At 40.9% G+C, this 19,421-nt stretch overlaps 1 pseudogene; it reads left to right on the forward strand.

The window, feature by feature from the left end:
• Positions 1-7,775, forward strand: part of LOC101179463 — a 50,741-nt pseudogene extending 42,966 nt beyond the window's left edge.
• Positions 7,776-19,421: the final 11,646 nt, after the last annotated feature.

The raw sequence follows: 19,421 nt of genomic DNA on the forward strand, positions 1-19,421 counted from the left end.
GAAGGGAGAAAAAAGTCATTAGAAAACAATGGGTAGGGAGAGATTTGTTAAAGCCCACAAAATTACAGCTAGATAAGAAAAATAAGTTCCAATAGTTTTCAAAGGCTCATGCCTTTAATCCCAGCATTTTGGGAGTCTCAGGCAGGGGGAATCACTTGAGGCCAGGAGTTCAAGGCCAGCCTTGGACAACATAGCAAGATCCTGTCTCTACAATTTTCATTTCATTCTGATTCTCACTTCATTTATTTCCAAGCAGATTAGTTGTCCAGTTCACACAAACCAGATCCCCTGTCAGATTCCTCCATAGAACTTCTTTACAAAACCACTTCTTGGCATCATAATTGGTGGCATTTTACCCTGCGGCTGTATTTTTATTCAACTCTTTTTCTTTCTGAACAGTATTTGGCGAATATTACATCTTCATAATCTTAAAAGTGTTAGTTTTTAGTAAATTAACATTCCTATAGTTTAAGGAGGTTAAATTCTGGTATGATAATACTTCATTTACCTCCACTTTATCCAGTAAATAACAATCTGACCTAGAAGAATTTCCTAGAGAACCGAGACTTAATTCATGACTTTAAAAATATTTATTTTTAATTTTTGTGGGTACACAGTAGGTGTGTATATTTATGGGGTACATGAGATGTTTTGATACACGCATGCAGTGCATAATAATCACATCTATGGAGAACGAGGTATCCATCCTCTCAAGCATTTATCCTTTGTGTTTCAAACAATACAATTATACTCTTTTAGTTATTTTAAAATGTACAATTAAATTATTATTGACTATAGTCACCCTGTTGAATTCACAATTTTTAAAAAGCACGTTTTGATGGAAATATTTATAAAGATTTACTTTTTTGGCTGGGCGCAGTGGCTCACACCTATAATTCCAGCACTTTGGGAGGCTGAAGCAGGTGGATCACTTGAGGTAGGGCATTCGAGACCAGCCTGGCCAACATGGTGAAACCCCATCTCTACTAAAAATACAAAAATTAGCCGGACGTGGTGGTGACTGTCTGTAATCCCAGCTACTCGAGAGGCTGAAGCATAAGAATCACTTGAACCCGGGAGGTGGAGGTTGCAGTGAGCTGAGATCATGCCACTGCACTCCACCTTAGGCGACAGAGTGAGACTCCATCTCAAAAAAAAAAAAAAAAAAACAAACAAGCTGCAAAATAGATTATAGTAACCATACTTTCCAGATGTTCTTGATGGGAAAGTAGTTTTAAAATGAAAACTAAAAGGTTTTTCGACAATTTTCATTTCAGTGAAAAGCAATGTGCTTGTTTTTTATTTTATTTTTGTTTTTTATTTTTTTGAGACAGGGTCTCACTCTGTCACCCAGGCTGGAGCGCAGTGGGGCGATGTCGGTTCACTGCAACCTCCACCTGCCTCCCAGGTTCAAGCAATTCTCATGTCTCAGCCTCTTGAGTAGCTGGGACTACAGGCGTGCACCACTATGCCCAGCTAGTTTTTGTATTTTCAGTAGAGACAGGGTTTCAACATGTTGGCCAGGCTGGTCTTGAAGCAATGTGTTTGTTGCATACAACTTTGTATCAATTTATTATCTGGGGAGATGCTTCTCCTCAATATTCGTCCCTCACTCTCATACTCAGGTATGTATTTTACATGAGATTTTTAGGTGGGGTATTGATCAGTTCATCAATTTCTTTTTATTTCCAGAAGGCTTTTTAAAATGGATGTTGTGGCTGGGTGTGGTGGCTCATGCCTTTAATCCCAGCATTTTGGGAGTCTCAGGCAGGGGGAATCACTTGAGGCCAGGAGTTCAAGGCCAGCCTTGGACAACATAGCAAGATCCTGTCTCTACAAATGAAATAAAATAAAATAAAAAATTAGCCAAGAATGGTGGCACGTGCTTGGCTAAAAAATTAGCCAAGCATGGTAGCCTGTAAGTTCCAGCTACTTGAGAGGCTGAGGCAGGAGGATCACTTGAACTCAGGAGGTTGAGACTGCAGTGAGCTGTGATTGCCCCACTGCACTCTAGCCTGGGTGATGCAGTGAGACCCTGTCTCTAAAGTATTAGTTAATTAATTAGAATGGGCATTGATCATCCTAACTTAGCTCAGGTCTATAATAACCAAGAGAATTAACTGCATTCTTTCAAAGTTTCACCTAGATGTAATCCACACACAGATTTTTTTTAAAAGGCATGTTTGAAAGTGTATTTAATAGAATTATGTGTGCTATGCTATAAAGGCATATTTGGAAAAGCTGAATGTCAACAGGCTTTCTAAGGCAAAAGTGGTATTTGAATCTGTGGTTTTCTGTTTTACGATGTAGTTGTTGGTATTTATGGCATTTGCAGCCTTCCATTTCTAAAGAGAATGTTTTTAAATATGTATGGAGAAAATTATGGTGATATTGATGAGTCTCAAGTGAGAACTAACTTATATGACCAGAGAAACATGGGTAACTAGCAGCACTGGTTCTGACTAGAGAAGATATGGCCAAACTCTGAAACTGCATAGGTAAGGGACTATTTTTTGGTACTTAATGGATAAGTGGAGATTTGGAATACAGAGTTGAATGTTTAGGAGAAAAAAAAAAGGTTTAGAGAAGTGTGTGACTGTCTATTGTATAGATTTGGATTGATCTTTCTGTGTGTACTGTTAAAGTTTATTTAAACCTCTTATTTTTATTTTCAGTTCTCATTAGCTGTACTACATGTTTGGCTTCCTTTTCTTAGTCTTTATAATTCTCGTGATTACTTGCTCAGAAGTTACAGTTTTGCTGTATTATTTTCATTTATGTGCTGAGGTAAAGCCATAAGAAGCTAATGCATCTTACATTTTCTATACTTGCATTATTGGAATTGGAAGTCTGTGTTTAGAAAAGAATTGAAATAAATGATAACTGCATGTTTCTACAACTTGGGATCAGTTTTATATTGTGTTTTCCTATTAACAGATTTTGACTTTGATGTGCCTATCATGTTAAGGCTGCTTTGATGGGAAATTTAAATAGAAAGTGATTTCTCTTTGGCTGGTTATTGTAATTGCTGCATGATATTCAGTTAACAGAAAAAATAAGGGACTGATTTAGTATTTATCAAGTTCAATGATATTTTCTTTTCTTTTTTTGAGACAGGGTTTCACTCTGTCGCCCAGGCTGGAGTGCAGTGGCGCAATCTCGGCTCATTGCAACCTCTGCCTCCTGGGTTCAAGCGATTCTCCTGCTTCAGCCTCTCTAGTAGCTGGGATTACAGGTGACCACCACCACACCCAACTAATTTTTGTGTTTTTAGTAGAGATGGGGTTTTGCCATGTTGCCCAGGCTGGTCTCGAACTCCTGGGCTCAAGTGATCCACTCGCCTTGGCTTCCCAAAGAGCTGAGATTACAGGCATGAGCCACCACGCCCGGCCGATGTTTTCTTTTTAACAATTAAATTTTTTCTTTGCAGCTTAAGCCAGGAATCTGGTTTGTTGGTTTGAGATAGTGGCTAAAGGTCCTTTCTCTTCTTTCATTTTATTGCCTTTTGGTTACCACAGACACAGTAGTTCTTTTTACCCCAGTCCCATTTTTCCCTGATATCATTCTGGATAACTGAGCTGGTAGTGTACATTGTTCTCTTAAATCCCCTAAATCCATTTTATTTTGGTGGTTAAATATGACTCTTCAAAGATGACAGACAATAGAGGGTTCAGGGAATGATTCTTATATACATGTTGTCTTAGACATTTTCTTCTTGTGCTATTGGTATAGAGGTACAAAATATAACTGTATATATACTTAAATATACTTATGTAGTATACTTATACTTAGCTGGTGTATTAGTTCATTTTCACACTGCTGATAAAGACATACCCGAAACTGGGAACAAAAAGAGGTTTAATTGGACTTACAGTTCCACATGGCTGGGGAGGCCTCAGAATCACGGCGGGAGGCAAAAGGCACTTCTTACATAGTAGCAAGAGAAGTATGAGGAGGAAGCAAAAGCAGAAACCCCTGATAAACCCATCAGATCTCATGAGACTTATTCACTATCACGAGAATAGCATGGGAAAGACAGGCTGCCATGATTCAATTACCTCCCCCTGGGTCCCTCCCACAACTAGGAGATACAATTCAACTTGAGATTTCAGTGGGGACACAGCCAAATCATATCAGCTGGACATTAATTTTATGGTACATTTTGCCGTAGAGAATCTGCAGCAATCATTAATGAGGCATACAACAATAAGCATACAATGGATGTGTTTTTGTTCCTAAGAAAATGTTTTGGGGGGTCCTGAAGACTACCCACATGTTTGGTGACTCAATAGAAGGACTCATGGGACTGGGCATACAGATGCATACATGGGTAGGCTACGGAAAGGATGCCCATAGGATCAGTGAGGGAAAAAGACAGGTGGAGCCTGGAGAAATCCAGGCACAGCCTTCCTATGTTGTCTCCCTCCCATTAGAGAGCACACTGAGTGTGCTTCTTTCTCCAGCAGTGAGAAATGCAGTAATAAATATGCAATGTTCTGCCCAGGGAAGCCCGTTAGAGATTTCAGTGTCCAAGGTTTTTATGGGGAGTAGTCACATAGGCACCCTCTGCCTAGCAACTACAAAATTCCATACTCCCCAAAGGAAAGCAAGTATTCACCATAAATCACATTGTACAGTCTAGGCATAGCAAACCAGTCTACATCAGTCAGGGAATGACTAAATCCCAAATTCCCAGATGCAAACCAAGGGCCAACCTTGCAAGCAGGCTTTCTAAAGATAGTAGCCTCAGATCTGCTATGTTAATTCTTTTCTGCACTGTCTTTCCCCATGGTCCTTGGCCACAGTGTCTTTGCAATAATATTATCATCAGTAGGAGTCCATGGAACAGGGTGAGACCAACCTGCAGTATTGACCTTAATCATGCCATCCATGGGTCCTGAATTGAGCCAGTTAAAGCAAATCTTATTAACCACAAGGTCTAGCCTAAATTTCTATATTATCCCCCTTTTAAAAAAATGGCTAGCCTGAGGCATCAATAGGCATAGCACAACTCTGGCCAGTATGTAGAAGCTGAACTGAATGCCTTCCAGGGCTGAGGCAATGTTACGATAGTCAGCCTGCACACATTAAAAGTCCAATCCCAGAGGGCACATGTGGTATCCCTGGAAACAAAGAGTTGACAATTGTTAGGACACCCCAAGCAGGACATACATTACATATTTTATTAAATTTCTTGTAAAGGTTTCTCTTTTATTCCTTTTAATCCATTATTTTATGGAGCTTATCTTGTGTTCTTGTTATAACTGCTAACCCATTTATGGTTAAAATTTCATCTGGAAAGTCATTTTTTTTCTACTTCTTTTTACAGGATTATCATTGGTGGTGGTGATTTTTAACCAGAAGCTTTATAGCTGTTTATCTTTTTATGTATGCAGTTCATTACTTCTCTGCCAAACTTCAAATCACAGAAATTGCGAGCTCTATTTTGTACTTTGGGTACACGATGATCATTGTGTTGATTTTCTTCCTTTTCATAGGTAACTACAGAATTACTCAGTATATTTCAGACTCTCTTAAGAGTCTTGGAGATAGCCGTAATGTAATAAACATCAATTAACAATTAGTGGAAGGAAAAGGGAACAAAGTCATCATGTTCATTTTTATGCGTTGCAGATAAAAGATTGCAAAGCTGAGGGACCTGGAGGGACCTTATGTACTTAGCTACAAGACTGTCACTTACGAATGTTTTAAAACAGGGATATGTTCCAAAGCACAGAAAGGGTTTTGTGTAATCACCTTTGAACAGCCTCCAAGCATAAAAAATAACCTACTTGAATAACTTTTAAATTAGTAAAATTAGATTAATTAAATATGTCATCATATAAGCAATTATATGTGAAGGACAAGATGTATACTTCTCAAGATTACTCGTTTGGGGTTGTTATTTGGATTCATATGTGATGGGAACTTTTGTCTAGATTGATGCTTGAAGCAGGTGGAAAAAAATGGAATGTTTTATAAAATGCTCCACTTGGAGAAATAATGAAGTTGGAGAGCTCTGGGACCTTCTGAACGCAAGCAAAGTAGCGTTTCTGCCTGCGTCATGTCAAGTTCTGGCTTTAACTCAAGTCATATCACTTGTATAGGTCAGATTGGAAAAGTTCAAAGATTTTCTCTGATTTTAACTCTCAGGTTCAACAAATATATAAAAATAAACAATGGACATTTGTTAAAAATCAAAACATTCAGACAAATGTAAACATTATCTGAGAAACCCAGCATCTTGGTGGTGGTTCCTTTTTCTATGTAATATCTAAAATATATATTACCTCTTATGTACTACTGGTCTCAACTGCTCAGTCTTTACTGAGTAAAGACTCAACTGCTCAGTCTTTACTCTTCTTTAGAGACCATGTAGTCCTACTCTAATCTCAGCCACCAGCAGTTCTATTTAAAACTGAAAGCCTAAGAGCTTCTCACCATTCTAGTCCAAGGAGTAGGCTCCTTATGCTTTTTTTTTTTTTAAAAAAACTTTAATTGAAGCATGTGGATGGAAAAGCACACACATCATAAGTGTACAGCTTGATGAGTTATCACAAAGTGAACACACCTTTGTAACTAGCACCCCCACCAATAACCAGTACATGATTATCAGCCCTGAAGCCACTGTTGGGCCTACTTCCACTTGCTTTCCACAGGGCACCCACTATCTTGACTTAGCTCTAAAAGGACAGTGTAGGAAGGAAAGATTGATATGCTGATAAAAACTAGAGTTAAGTGACAGGAAGAGGAGGGAAAACAAGAAAAAGCACAGAGTGGTACAAGGGGAATCATCCAAATGATGTTGAAATGATTTCACAGAATAGGTGTTGAGTGGAATTAAAGATGCCAAAGAGGGTGAAGACTAGGGAAAGGCCATTCAATTTTGCAAGAATCACCCTTTGAGAGGCAGTGTTCAATGTGGCGTGAACTGCTACTGCTTGTTTTTTGAGGTCTTTCTGCACAAAGTGATTCCTGGTCACCTCAGCCCATAACAGCATAGATTAATTTGGCCCATCTTTGAATTGTATGTAAATAGATTTACAAACACCACATAATAATACTGTTTTCTGTCTGATTTCTTTCGTGGCTGGTTTCTTTCCCTTTATATTGCTTGTGAGAGTCCTCCACATCACTGTGTGTAGATGCAGTCTGTGTCCCTCATGTCTTTTGTTTTGGATCCTCCTTCTACCTTGCCCAGTGAGTAACTAGCTTTTATATTTGTGTAGTATGCGGGTTGGATGTATGCAGCACAATAATTTCAGACTTATGTTTTCTTCATTATCTAACACTTTGACTCAGGTTGCCTTTTTCTGGGAACCTTGTATTACAACAGCTTCTTTTAAAACAGATGTACTCTTGAATGGTCACATTGCCCACAAAAATCTTTTTCTGTTCCTTGGCTCCAGCACCTGCATTCTAGATTCTGTCACCACACCACATTGAACACTGCCTCTCAAAGGGTAATCTCTTGCCAAATTAAATGACTTTTCCTAGTCTTTGCCTTCTTTGGTTTCTTTAATACCACTCAACATCTATTTTGTGAAGTCATTTCAACATCATTTGGATGATTCTCCTTGTACCACTCTGTGCCTTTTCTTGTTTTCTCTCCTCTTCCTGTCACTTAACTCTAGCTTTTATCAGTATTTCATTCCTTCCTTTCTATACTCTCCCTTTTAGAGCTCATTCAGTCCTATGGCTTCACTTATCTCCTCAATGCTGACTGCTCCCCAACCCATATTTCTAACCATAGTCTCTCTCTGGCTGAATTCTGAACATTTCCATGTCCCACTGGTACTGCAAACTCACCATGCTCCCAAAATGAAGTTAGCACTTCCTTCTCTACAAACTGACTTATCTTAATTTCTTTCTCTCTTTGACCATCATCACTAATCTCTGATCTCCTTGACCTATTTTGAATAAATTCTTAACATAGCCCTTCTGTATTAGCCCATTCTCATGCTGCTGATAAAGACATACCCGAGATTGGGTAATTTATAAAGGAAAGAGGTTTAATTGACTCACAGCTCTGCATGGCTGGGGAGGCCTCAGGAAACGTACAATCATGGTGGAAAGGGAAGCAAACATGTTCTTCACATGGCAGCAGCAAGGAGAAGTGCAGAGTGAAGTGGGAGAAAAGCCCCTTATAAAACCATCAGATCTCGTGAGAACTCACTATCAGGAGAACAGCATGGAGGTAACCACCTCCATGATTCAATTACCTCCCACTGAGTCCCTCCCATGACACATGGGGATTATGGGAACTACAATTCAAGGTGAGATTTGGGTAGGACACAACCAAACCAATATCACCCTCCATGATTTATAGCTAATCAATCATAACTTCCCTATTTATTCTTCTTAGAAACCTCTTGTTGCCATATATTCCTTTTTTTCATACTCCTACAGTCTTTATCCAGGCCTTTATTTCTTTGTCCTTGGATCATTGCAATAGCCTCTTACTTGGTTTGCTGAATTCTAGTCTCTCTTTTTGTAACACACTTTTCATGCTAACCTGCTTTCAGATGAACTTATTTTTTTCTTATTATAATAGTGCAATTTGAGTTCCCGGGCAAGATGGCTGAATAGGAACAGCTCCAGTCTGCAGCTCCCAGCGAGATCAACGCAGAAGGCAGGTGATTTCTGCATTTCCAACTGAGGTACCCAGCTCATCTCACTGGGACTAGTTAGACAGTGGGTGTAGCCCACAGAGGGCAAGCAGAAGCAGGGTAGGGCATCGTCTCACTCAGGAAGCACAAGGGGTTGGGGAACTCCCTCTAGCCAAGGGAAGCCGTGAGGGACCTTGCCGTGAGGAATGGTGCATTCTGGCCTAGATACTATGCTTTTCCCATGGTCTTCCCAACCCACAGACCAGGAGATTCCCTCGGATGCCTACACCACAAGGGCCCTGGGTTTCAAGCACAAAACTGGGTGGCCATTTGGTCAGACACCAAGCTAGCTGCAGGAGTTTTTGTTTTTTTTTTTTTACCCCAGTGGCTCCTGGAACAATAGCAAGACAGAACTGTTCACTCCCCTGGAAAGGGGGCTGAAGCCAGGGAGCCAAGTGGTCTTGCTCAGTGGATGTCACCCCCATGGAGCCCAGCAAGCTAAGATCCACTGGCTTGAAATTCTTGCTGCCAGCACAGCAATCTGAAGTCGACCTGGGAAGCTCAAGCTTGGTGGGGGAGCAGTGTCTACCATTACTGAGGCTTGAGTAGGTGGTTTTCCTCTCACAGTGTAAACAAAGCTGCTGTGAAGTTCAGAGTGGGCGGAGCCCACCGCAGTGCTGCAAAGCCATGGTAGCCAGACTGTTTCTCTAGATTCCTCCTCTCTGGGCAGGGAATCTCTGAAAGAAAGGGAGCAGCCCCAGTTAGGGTCTTATAGATAAAACTCCCATCTCTCTGGGACAGAGCACCTGGGGAAAAGGGCGGCTATGGGCGCAGCTTCAGCAGACTTAAAGGTTCCTGCCTGCTGGCTCTGAAGAGAGCGGCGGATCTCCCAGCACAGTGCTGGAGCTCTGCTAAGGGACAGACTGCCTCCTCAAGTGGGTCCCTGACCCCCGAGCCTCCTGACGGGGAGACACCGCCCAGCAGGGGTCGACAGACATCTCATACAGGAGAGCTCCACTTGGCATCTGGCGGGTGCCTCTCTGGGATGAAGCTTCCAGAGGAAGGAGCAGGCAGCAATCTTTGCTGTTCTGCAGCCTCCACTGGTGATACCCAGGGAAACAGGGTCTGGAGTGGACCCCCAGCAAACTCCAGCAGATCTGCAGAAGAGGGGCCTGACTGTTAGAAGGAAAAATAACAAACAGAAAACAATAGCATCAACATCAGATAAAAGGATGTCCACACAAAAACCCCATCCGAATGTCACCAACATCAAAGACCAAAGGTAAATAAATCCACGAAGATGAGGAAAAACCAGCACAAGAAGGCTGAAAATTCCAAAAACCAGAATGCCTCTTCTCCTCCAAAGGATCACAAGTCCTTGCCAGCAAGGGAACAAAACTGGATGGAGAATGAGTTTGATGAAGTAGGCTTCAGAAGGTGGGTAATAACAAACTCCTCTGAGCTAAAGGAGCATGTTCTAACCCAATTCAAGGAAGCTAAGAACCTCGATAAAAGGGTAGAGGAATTTATAACTAGAATAACCAGTTTAGAGAAGAACATAAATGGCCTGATGGAGCTGAAAAACACAGCACAAGAACTTCGTGAAGCATACGCAAGTATCAGTAGCCGAATCAATCAAGCAGAAGAAAGGATATCAGAGATTGCAGATCAACTTAATGAAATAAAGTGTGAAGACAAGATTAGAGAAAAAAGAATGAAAAGGAACAAACAAAGCCTCCAAGAAATATGGGACTATGTGAAAAAACCAAACCCACGTTTGATTGGCATACCTGAAAGTGATGGGGAGAATGGAACCAAGTTGGAAAACACGCTTCAAGTATTATCCAGGAGAACTTCCCCAACCTAGCAAGACAGGCCAACATTCAAATTTAGGAAATACAGAGAACACCACAAAGATACTCCTCAAGAATAGTAACCCCAAGACACATAATTGTCACATTCACCAAGGTTGAAATGAAGGAAAAAAATGTTAAGGGCAGCCAGAGAGAAAGGTCGAGTTACCCACAAAGGGAAGCCCATCAGACTAACAGCTGATCTCGGCAGAAACCCTACAAGCCAGAAGAGAGTGGGGGCCAATATTCAACATTCTTAAAGAAAAGCATTTTCAACCCAGAATTTCATATCCAGCCAAACTAAGCTTCATAAGTGAAGGAGAAATAAAATCCTTTACAGACAAGCAAATGCTGAGGGATTTTGTCACCAACAGGCCTGCCTTATAAGAGCTCCTGAAGGAAGCACTAAATATGGAAAGGAAAAACTGGTACCAGCCACTGCAAAAACATATCAAAATGTAAAGACCATCGACACTATGAAGAAACTGCATCAACTAATGGGCAAAATAACCAGCTAGTATCATGGCAGGATCAAATTCACACATAACAATATTAACCTTAAATGTAAACAGGCTACATGCCCCAATTAAAAGGCACAGACTGGTAAATTGGTTTAAGAGTCAGGACCCATTGGTGTGCTGTACTTAGGAGACCCATCTCATGTGCAAAGACACAAATAGGCTCAAAATAAAGGGATGGAGGAAGATTTACTAAGCAAATAGAAAACAAACTAACAAAAAAAGGCGTTGCAATCCTAGTCTCTGATAAAACAGACTTTAAACTAACAAAGATCAAAAAAGAGAAAGAAGGGCATTACATAATGGTAAAGGGATCAATGCAACAAGAGCTAACTATCCTAAATATATATGCATCCAATGCAGGAGCACCCAGATTCATAAAGCAAGTTCTTAGAGATCTACAAAGAGACTTAGACTCCCACACAATAGTAGTGGGAGACTTTAACTCCATGCTGTCAATATTAGATCAACGAGACAGAAAATTGACAAGGATATTCAGGACTTGAATTCAGCTCTGGACCCAGCAGACCTGATAGACATCTACAGAACTCTCCACCCAAATGAACAGAATATACATTCTTCTCAGCATCACATCGCATTTACTCTAAAATCGACCACATAATTGGAAGTAAAACACTCCTCAGCAAATGCAGAAGAACAGCAATCACAACAAACAGTCTCTCAGACCACAGTGCAATCAAATTGGAACTCAGGATTAAGAAACTCACTAGAAACCGCACCACTACTTGGAAACTGAACAACCTGCTCCTGAATGACTCCTGGGTAAATAACGAAATTAAGGCAGAAATAAGTTATTTGAAACCAATAAGAACAAAGACACAATGTACCAGAATCTCTGGGACACAGCTAAAGCAGTGTGTAGAGGGAAATTTATAGTGCTAAATGCCCACAAGAGAAAGCAGGAAAGATCATCAACACCCTAACATCACAATTAAAAGAACTAGAGAAGCAAGAGCAAACAAATTCAAAAGCTAGCAGAAGGCAAGAAATAACTAAGGTCAGAGCAGAACTGAAGGAGAGAGAGACACGAAAAACCCTTCCCAAAAAGTCAATGAATCCAGGAGCTGGTTTTTTGAAAAGATTAACAGAATAGATAGACCACCAGCCAGAATAATAAAGAAGAAAAGGAAGAAGAATGAGATAGTCACAATAAAAAATGTTAAATGGGAGATCACCACTGATCCCACAGAAATACAGACTACCTTCAGAGAATACTGCAAACACCTCTATGCAAATAAACTAGAAAATCTAGAAGAAATGGATACATTCCTGGACGCACACACCCTCCCAAGACTAAACCAGGAAGAAGTCAAATCCCTGAATAAACCAATAACAAGTTCTGAAATTGAGGCAGTAATTAATAGCCTACCAACCAAAAAAAGTCCAGGACCAGACGGATTCACAGCCAAATTCTACCAGAGGTACAAAGAGGAACTGGTACCATTCCTCCTGAAACTATTCCAAACAATAGAAACAGAGGGAATCCTCCCTAACTCATTTTATGACGCCAGCATCATCCTGATACCATAACCTGGCAGAGACACAACAAAAAAAGAGAATTTCAGGCCAATATTCCTGATGAACACTGATGCAAAAATCCTCAGTAAAATACTGGCAAACTGAATCCAGCAGCACATCAAAAAGCTTATCCACCACGATCAAGTCAGCTTTATCCCAGGGATGCAAGGCTGGTTCAACATATGCAAATCAATAAATGTAATCCAGCATATAAACAGAACCAATGACAAAAACCACATGATTATCTCAATAGATGCAGAAAAGGCCTTCGATAAAATTCAACACCGCTTCATGCTAAAAACGCTCAATAAACTAGGTATTGATGGGATGTATCTCAAAATATTAAGAACTATTTGTGACAAACCTACAGCCTATGCTGGAAACATTCCCTTTGAAAACTGGGACAAGGCAAGGATGCCCTCTCTCACGTCTCCTATTCAACATAGTATTGCAAGTGCTGGCCAGGGCAATCAGGCAAGAGAAAGAAATAAAGGGTATTCAAATTGGAAGAGAGGAAGTCAAATTGTCTCTTTGCAGATGACATGACTGTATATTTAGAAAACCCCATAGTCTCAGCCCAAAAACTCCTTAAGCTGTTAAGCAACTTCAGCAAAGTCTCAGGATACAAAAATCAATGTGCAAAAATCACAAGCATTCCTATACAGCAAGAACAGACAGAGAGCCAAATGAGTGAACTCCCATTCACAGCTGCCACAAAGAGAATAAAATACCTAGGAATCCAACTTACAAGGGATGTGAAGGACCTCTTCAAGGAGAACTACAAACCACTGCTCAAGGAAATAAGACACAAACAAATAGAAAAACATTCCATGCTCATAGATAGGAAGAATCAATATCGTGAAAATGGCCATACTGCCCAAAGTAATTTATAGATTCAATGCTATTCCTATCATGAAGCTACCATTGACTTTCTTCACAGAATTAGAAAAAACTACTTTAAATTTCATATGGAAACAAAAATGAGCCCGTAGAACCAAGACAATCCTAAGCAAAAAGAACTAAGCTGGAGGCATCACACTGCCTGACTTCAAACTATATTACAAGGCTACGGTAACCAAAACAGCATGGTACTGGTACCAAACTAGACATATAGACCAATAGAACAGAACAGAGGCCTCAGAAATAACACCACACATCTACAACCATCTGATCTTTGACAAACCTTACAAAAGCAATGGGGAAAGGATTCCCTATTTAATAAATGGTGTTGGGGAAAACTGGCTAGCCGTATGTAGAAAACTGAAACTGGACTCCTCTTTACACCTTTTACAAAAATTAACTCAAGATGGTATAAGATTTAAATGTAAGACCTAAAACCATAAAAACCTTAGAAGAAAACCTAGGCAATACCATTCAGGACATAGGCATGGGCAAAGACTTCATGACTAAAACACCAAATACAATGGCAACAAAAGCCAAAATTGACAAATGGGATCTAATTAAACTAAAGAGCTTCTGCACAGCAAAAGAAACTATCATCAGAGTGAACAGGCAACCTACAGAATGAGAAAATTTTTGCAATCAATCCATCTGACAAAGGTCTAATATCCAGAATCTACAAGGAACTTAAACAAATTTACAAGAAGAAAACAAACAACTCCATCAAAAAGTGGGCAAAGTATATGAACAGACACTTTTCAAAAGAAGACATTTATGCGGCCAACAAACACATGAAAAAAAGCTCATCATCACTAGTTATTGGAGAAATGCAAATCAAAACCACAATGAGGTACCATCTCACACCAGTTAGAATGGTGATCATTAAAAAGTCAGGAAACAACAGATGCTGGAGAGGATGTGGAGAAATAGGAATGCTTTTACACCATTGGTGGAGTGCAAATTAGTTCAACCATTGCGGAAGACAATGTGGCGATTCCTCAAGGATCTAGAACCAGAAATACCATTTGACCCAGCAATCCCATTACTGGGTATATACCCAAAGGATTATGAATCATTCTACTATAAAGACACATGCACACGTATGTTAACTGCAGCACTATTCACAATAGCAAAGACTTGGAACCAATCCAAATGCCAATCAATGTTAGACTGGATAAAGAAGATGTGGCACATGTATACCATGGAATACTATGCAACCATAAAAAAGGATGAACTAATGTCCTTTGCAGGGCCATGGATGAAGCTGGAAACCATCATTCTCAGCAAACTAACACAGGAACAGAAAACCAAACACCGCATGTTCTCACTCATAAGTGGGAGTTGAACAATGAGAACATATGGGCACAGGGAGGGGAACATCACACACTGGGGCCTGTTGTGGGGTGGGGGGCAAGGGGCGGGATAGCATTAGGAGAAATACCTAATGTAGATGACAGGTTGATGGGTGCAGCAAACTACCATGGCACATGTATACCTATGTAATAAACCTGCACGTTCTGCACATGTATCCCAGAACTTAAAGTATAATTAAAAAAAAACAAAAGGAAAAAAATAGTGCAATTCAGTCCAAGATTACTTTTTTTTTTTTTTTTGAGACGGAATCTTGCTCTGTCACCCAGGCTGGAGTGCAGTGGCATGATCATGGCTCACTGCAACCTCCACCTCCCGGGTTCCAGCAACTCTCCTGTGTCAGCCTCCTGAGTAGCTGGGACTACAGGTGCACGCCCCCACACCTAGCTAATTTTTGTATTTTTAGTAGAGACGGGGTTTCACCATGTTGGCCAGGATGGTCTCGATCTCCTGACCTCGTGATCCACCCGCCTTAGCCTCCCAAAGTGCTGGGATTACAGGTGTGAGCCACCGTGCCTAGCCCCAAGATTACTTTTAACAGGTCAACTCATATTTACAGAATGCTTACACTGTGCTGGACACTGTGTTAGTGTTGGGAACACAGCGGTGAAGAAGACAGATAAGGTTCCCTGTTTTTATGGACCTTTCTATTCTAGTGGAAGGGAGACATATTAAAGAAAAATTGTGGGTTTGGTGAGCTTTGTGAAATAAGTGATGTTGAAGAAGAGATGGTCAAGTGTTCCAAGCAGAGGTGGCAGCATGTTTGAAAGTCCTCAGTGGGAAGTAGTTTGACATCTTCAAAGAATATAGAAAAGTCCAGCATGGCAAGGGAGGGAGGGTGGTACTAGGTGGCAGTAGTGAAGTTAAAAAGGTATGGAATAGGACAGGTGCAGTGGCTTATGCCTATAATCCCCGCACTTTGGGAGGCCAAGGTGAGAGGATCCCTTGCACCTGGCAGTTTGAGGCCAGTCTGGGCAACATGGTGAGACCCTGTCTCTACAAAAAATTAGCTGGGTGTGGTGGCACATGCCTGTAGTCCAGCTGCTTGGGGGGCTGAGTTTGAAGGATCACCTGAGACCGGGGAGGTTGAGGCTGCAGTGAGCCATGATCATTGAACTGCTGCGCTCCAGCCTGGATGACAGTGAGACCCTGTCTCAAAGAAAAGAGAAAAGAGGGAGGGAGAGAGGGTGGGAGGGAAGCAGGCAGGAAGGAAAGGAAAGGAACAGTCAGATCTTATGAGGATCTTGTAAATGATATTAAGGAATTTGTTTTATTGTGGGAATGATGGGAAGTTGAAGGGTTTAAACAGTGTAATAGGCCGGGCACAGTGGCTAATTTCTATAGCCCCAGCACTTTGGGAGGCCAAGGCAGGCAGATCACTTAAGCCTAGGGGTTCGAAACCAGCTTGGGCAACATGATGAAATCTTGTCTCTACAAAAAATATTTTAAAAAACATAACCAGGAATGGTGGTGTGTGCCTCTGGTCCCAGCTACTCAGGAAGTGGTTGGATCACTTGAGCCCAGGAGATCAAGGCTGTAGTGAGCCAAGATGGTGCCACTGCACTGCAGCCTGGGTGACAGAGCAAGACCCTGCCTCAAAAATAAAATGAAAATAAAACAGGGCGATAATGCCATTTTCCCTATTCAAAAACTGTAATAGCATCATACTTCCTCCTCCGTCAAGGCCTAAGCTCACCTTGGTGTTGGGAGCTTCCATAATGTGGTCTTGCTCGTTATTCAGTGTGTTTTCTAAGCTTCTGAAAGCTGAACTACTTACTAAGTTCAAGCTTGTCTCCTGCCTTTTTTTTTTTTTTTGAGACGGAGTCTCTCTCTGTCGCCCAGGCTGGAGTGCAGTGGCAAGATCTCGGCTCACTGCAAGCTGCGCCTCCCGGGTTCACGCCATTCTCCTGCCTCAGCCTCCCGAGTAGCTGGGAATACAGGCGCCCGCCACTACGCCTGGCTAATTTTTTGCATATTTAGTATAGACGGGTTTTCACTGTGTTAGCCAGGATAGTCTTGATCTGCTGACCTCGTGATCCACCCGCCTCAGCCTCCCAAAGTGCTGAGATTACAGGCGTGAGCCACCACGCCCGGCATCTCCTTGAGAGCAGGGACTACACTGTATGCCTATTTTGTGTCCTTCAGAGTGCTAAGCCCATATTCTTCTTGACTTCATAGAGTATGGAAGAGAGGAGATAACATCATGGGATCATTTTTGCATATCAGTTTTAAAATTAAATCCTGGGTATGAGAAACCTTCAAAGTAAATCTGGGTACTGTTCATATCACAAACACAAAATAACTGTGATTTTGACATCTGTTTTCTAGAACTGTCCTTTAAGAAGCTGTCTTCTTACAGACTCTTAAATGGCATTTCTTTATATTTTGTCATTATATGTTGAGGTTCATAGCAGGAAGCAAGGCTTATTACCTATTTTCATGTTGTTTCACTTGTGAGGAAGAAGTCCTTAATTAAATAATTAGCCTTGAGAGTATAGATGTACATAAAAGTACAATTATTAATTTGTGATTACCCTTTCTTCCTGTGGACAAACATTTTTAAAATTAGCAATACTTACTCATTTAAAACATGCTGAGGAGCTTCACACTTATTCATGCTTATTGATTCAAACTTATTTAGAATAATTATGCATTCATTCGAAGCTCTTCCTTGTGGTCACCACATTCCCCTTTGGTGCTTGAATTCATCCATAGCATCACAGCAGAAGTACAGGACTTCGTAGCTCTCACCTTTCTTTCTTTTTTTTTGAGACAGAATCTTGCTCTGTCACCCAGGTGGGAGTGCAGTGGCATGATCTTGGCTCACTGCAGCCTCTGCCTCCTGGGTTCAAGTGAGTCTCCTGCCTCAGCCTCCCGAGTAGCCAGGATTACAGGCGCCCACCAACATGCCTCAGCTAATTTTCGTATGTTTAGTAGAGACAGGGTTTCACCATTTTGGCCAGGCTGGTCTTGAACTCCTGATGTCAGGTGATCTGCCCACCTCGGCCTCCCAAAGTGCTGGGATTACAGGCGTGAGCCACTGCACTGTGCTATTGATATCTTTCACCTTTCAATATTGAGTATTGTGACTGTAGGAAGATACTTTGTTTATATAGTAAGTACTTTTCCATGTTGCAATATACCCTTCATATTTATCATGTTTATGGCTGCATATTGGGCAGATTACTTTGCTGAACCATTTCTTCACTATTGAACTTGTTTTTTTCCCCCATTTTGGATTATTTCCTTAAGAGTCTGTGAAGTGGGATGACAGGGTCAAAAAAACATGAATACTTTTTTTTTTAAATGCCTTTCTGCTGTGACCTTGCCTGGCATTGGGTATTATTTTTAAAAAGAAACAAAGAGAAAGCAGTTTTCTTTTTTGTTCATGCAGTGTGCTAAAATGGCACCCCATTGTTTTCTTCCTCTCGGTTTTGAAGCAAAAGGAAGTGATATATATTCTGGCTGGTGTTCCTCTACCCAATTTTTATTTTGTAGCACACTTACAGATGTGTAATGAAAAGTTGAAATATGACTCAAGGGACAGGAATAGGGAGGATAAACCACAGCATACCAAGAAAGGGTACCAGGAGTGAAATTCTATATTTTTATAGATAAACACAAATGAATTTCAATTAAGGTTGGATGACTTGCCCTAAATCCTAGTTTTCTTTCTTTCTTTTCTTTCCTTCTTTTTCTTTCCTTCTTTCTCTCTTTCTTTCTTCTTTTTCTTTCTCTCTCTCTTCCTCTTTTTCTTTTTCTTTCTCTCTCTTTCTTTCTTCTTTCTTTTTCTCTCCTTCCCTCTTTCTTTTCCTTCCTTCCTTCCTTTTCTCTCTCTCTTCCTTCCTTCCTTTCTTTTCTTTTCTTTTCTTTCTTTCTTTCTTTCTTTCTTTCTTTCTTTCTTTCTTTCTTTCTTTTCTTTCTTTCTCTCTCTCTCTCTCTTTCTCTCTTTCTCTCTCTTTTTTTTCTTTCTTTTGACAGCATCTCACTCTGTCGCCCAGGCTGGAGTGCAGTGGCACGATCTCGGCTCACTGCAACCTCTACCTCCCAGATTCAAGTGATTCTCCTGCCTCAGCCTCCAGAGTAGCTGGGATTACAGGCGCCCACCACCATGCCCGGCTATTTCTTGTATTTGTAGTAGAGACGGGGTTTCACCATGTTGGCCAGGCTGGTCTTGAACTCCTGACCTCAGGTGATCTGCCCTCTTCAGCCTCCCAAAGTGCTTGGATTGGAGGATAGTGATTTTTTATTTGATTCAGGATTTTGTTTTAGATATCAACAAATGAGTTAAAATCTTAAGAAAGTGAATTAAAATAATGTATTTCTATTTTGATATAATGGACATAAGATCAAAATAATCAATTAAGATCTAACACTTGGGTTTCCTTTCTTAAAGCCTAAAAGCTGTCTAGTACTATAATAATGGAATTTGTAGTTAATTATAAACTTTGGGCTGGGTGTGGTGGCCCACACCTGTAATCCCAGCACTTTGAGAGGCCAAGGTGTTCAAGACTTGAGGCCAGGAGTTCAAGACTAGCCTGGCCAGCATGGCAAAACCCTGTCTCTACTAAAAATATAAAAATTAGCTGGGTGTGGTGGCACACACCTGTAGTCCCAGCTACTTGGGAGGC

This window comes from Nomascus leucogenys, chromosome X (assembly GCF_006542625.1).
Source record: "Nomascus leucogenys isolate Asia chromosome X, Asia_NLE_v1, whole genome shotgun sequence".
Lineage (NCBI taxonomy): Eukaryota > Metazoa > Chordata > Mammalia > Primates > Hylobatidae > Nomascus > Nomascus leucogenys.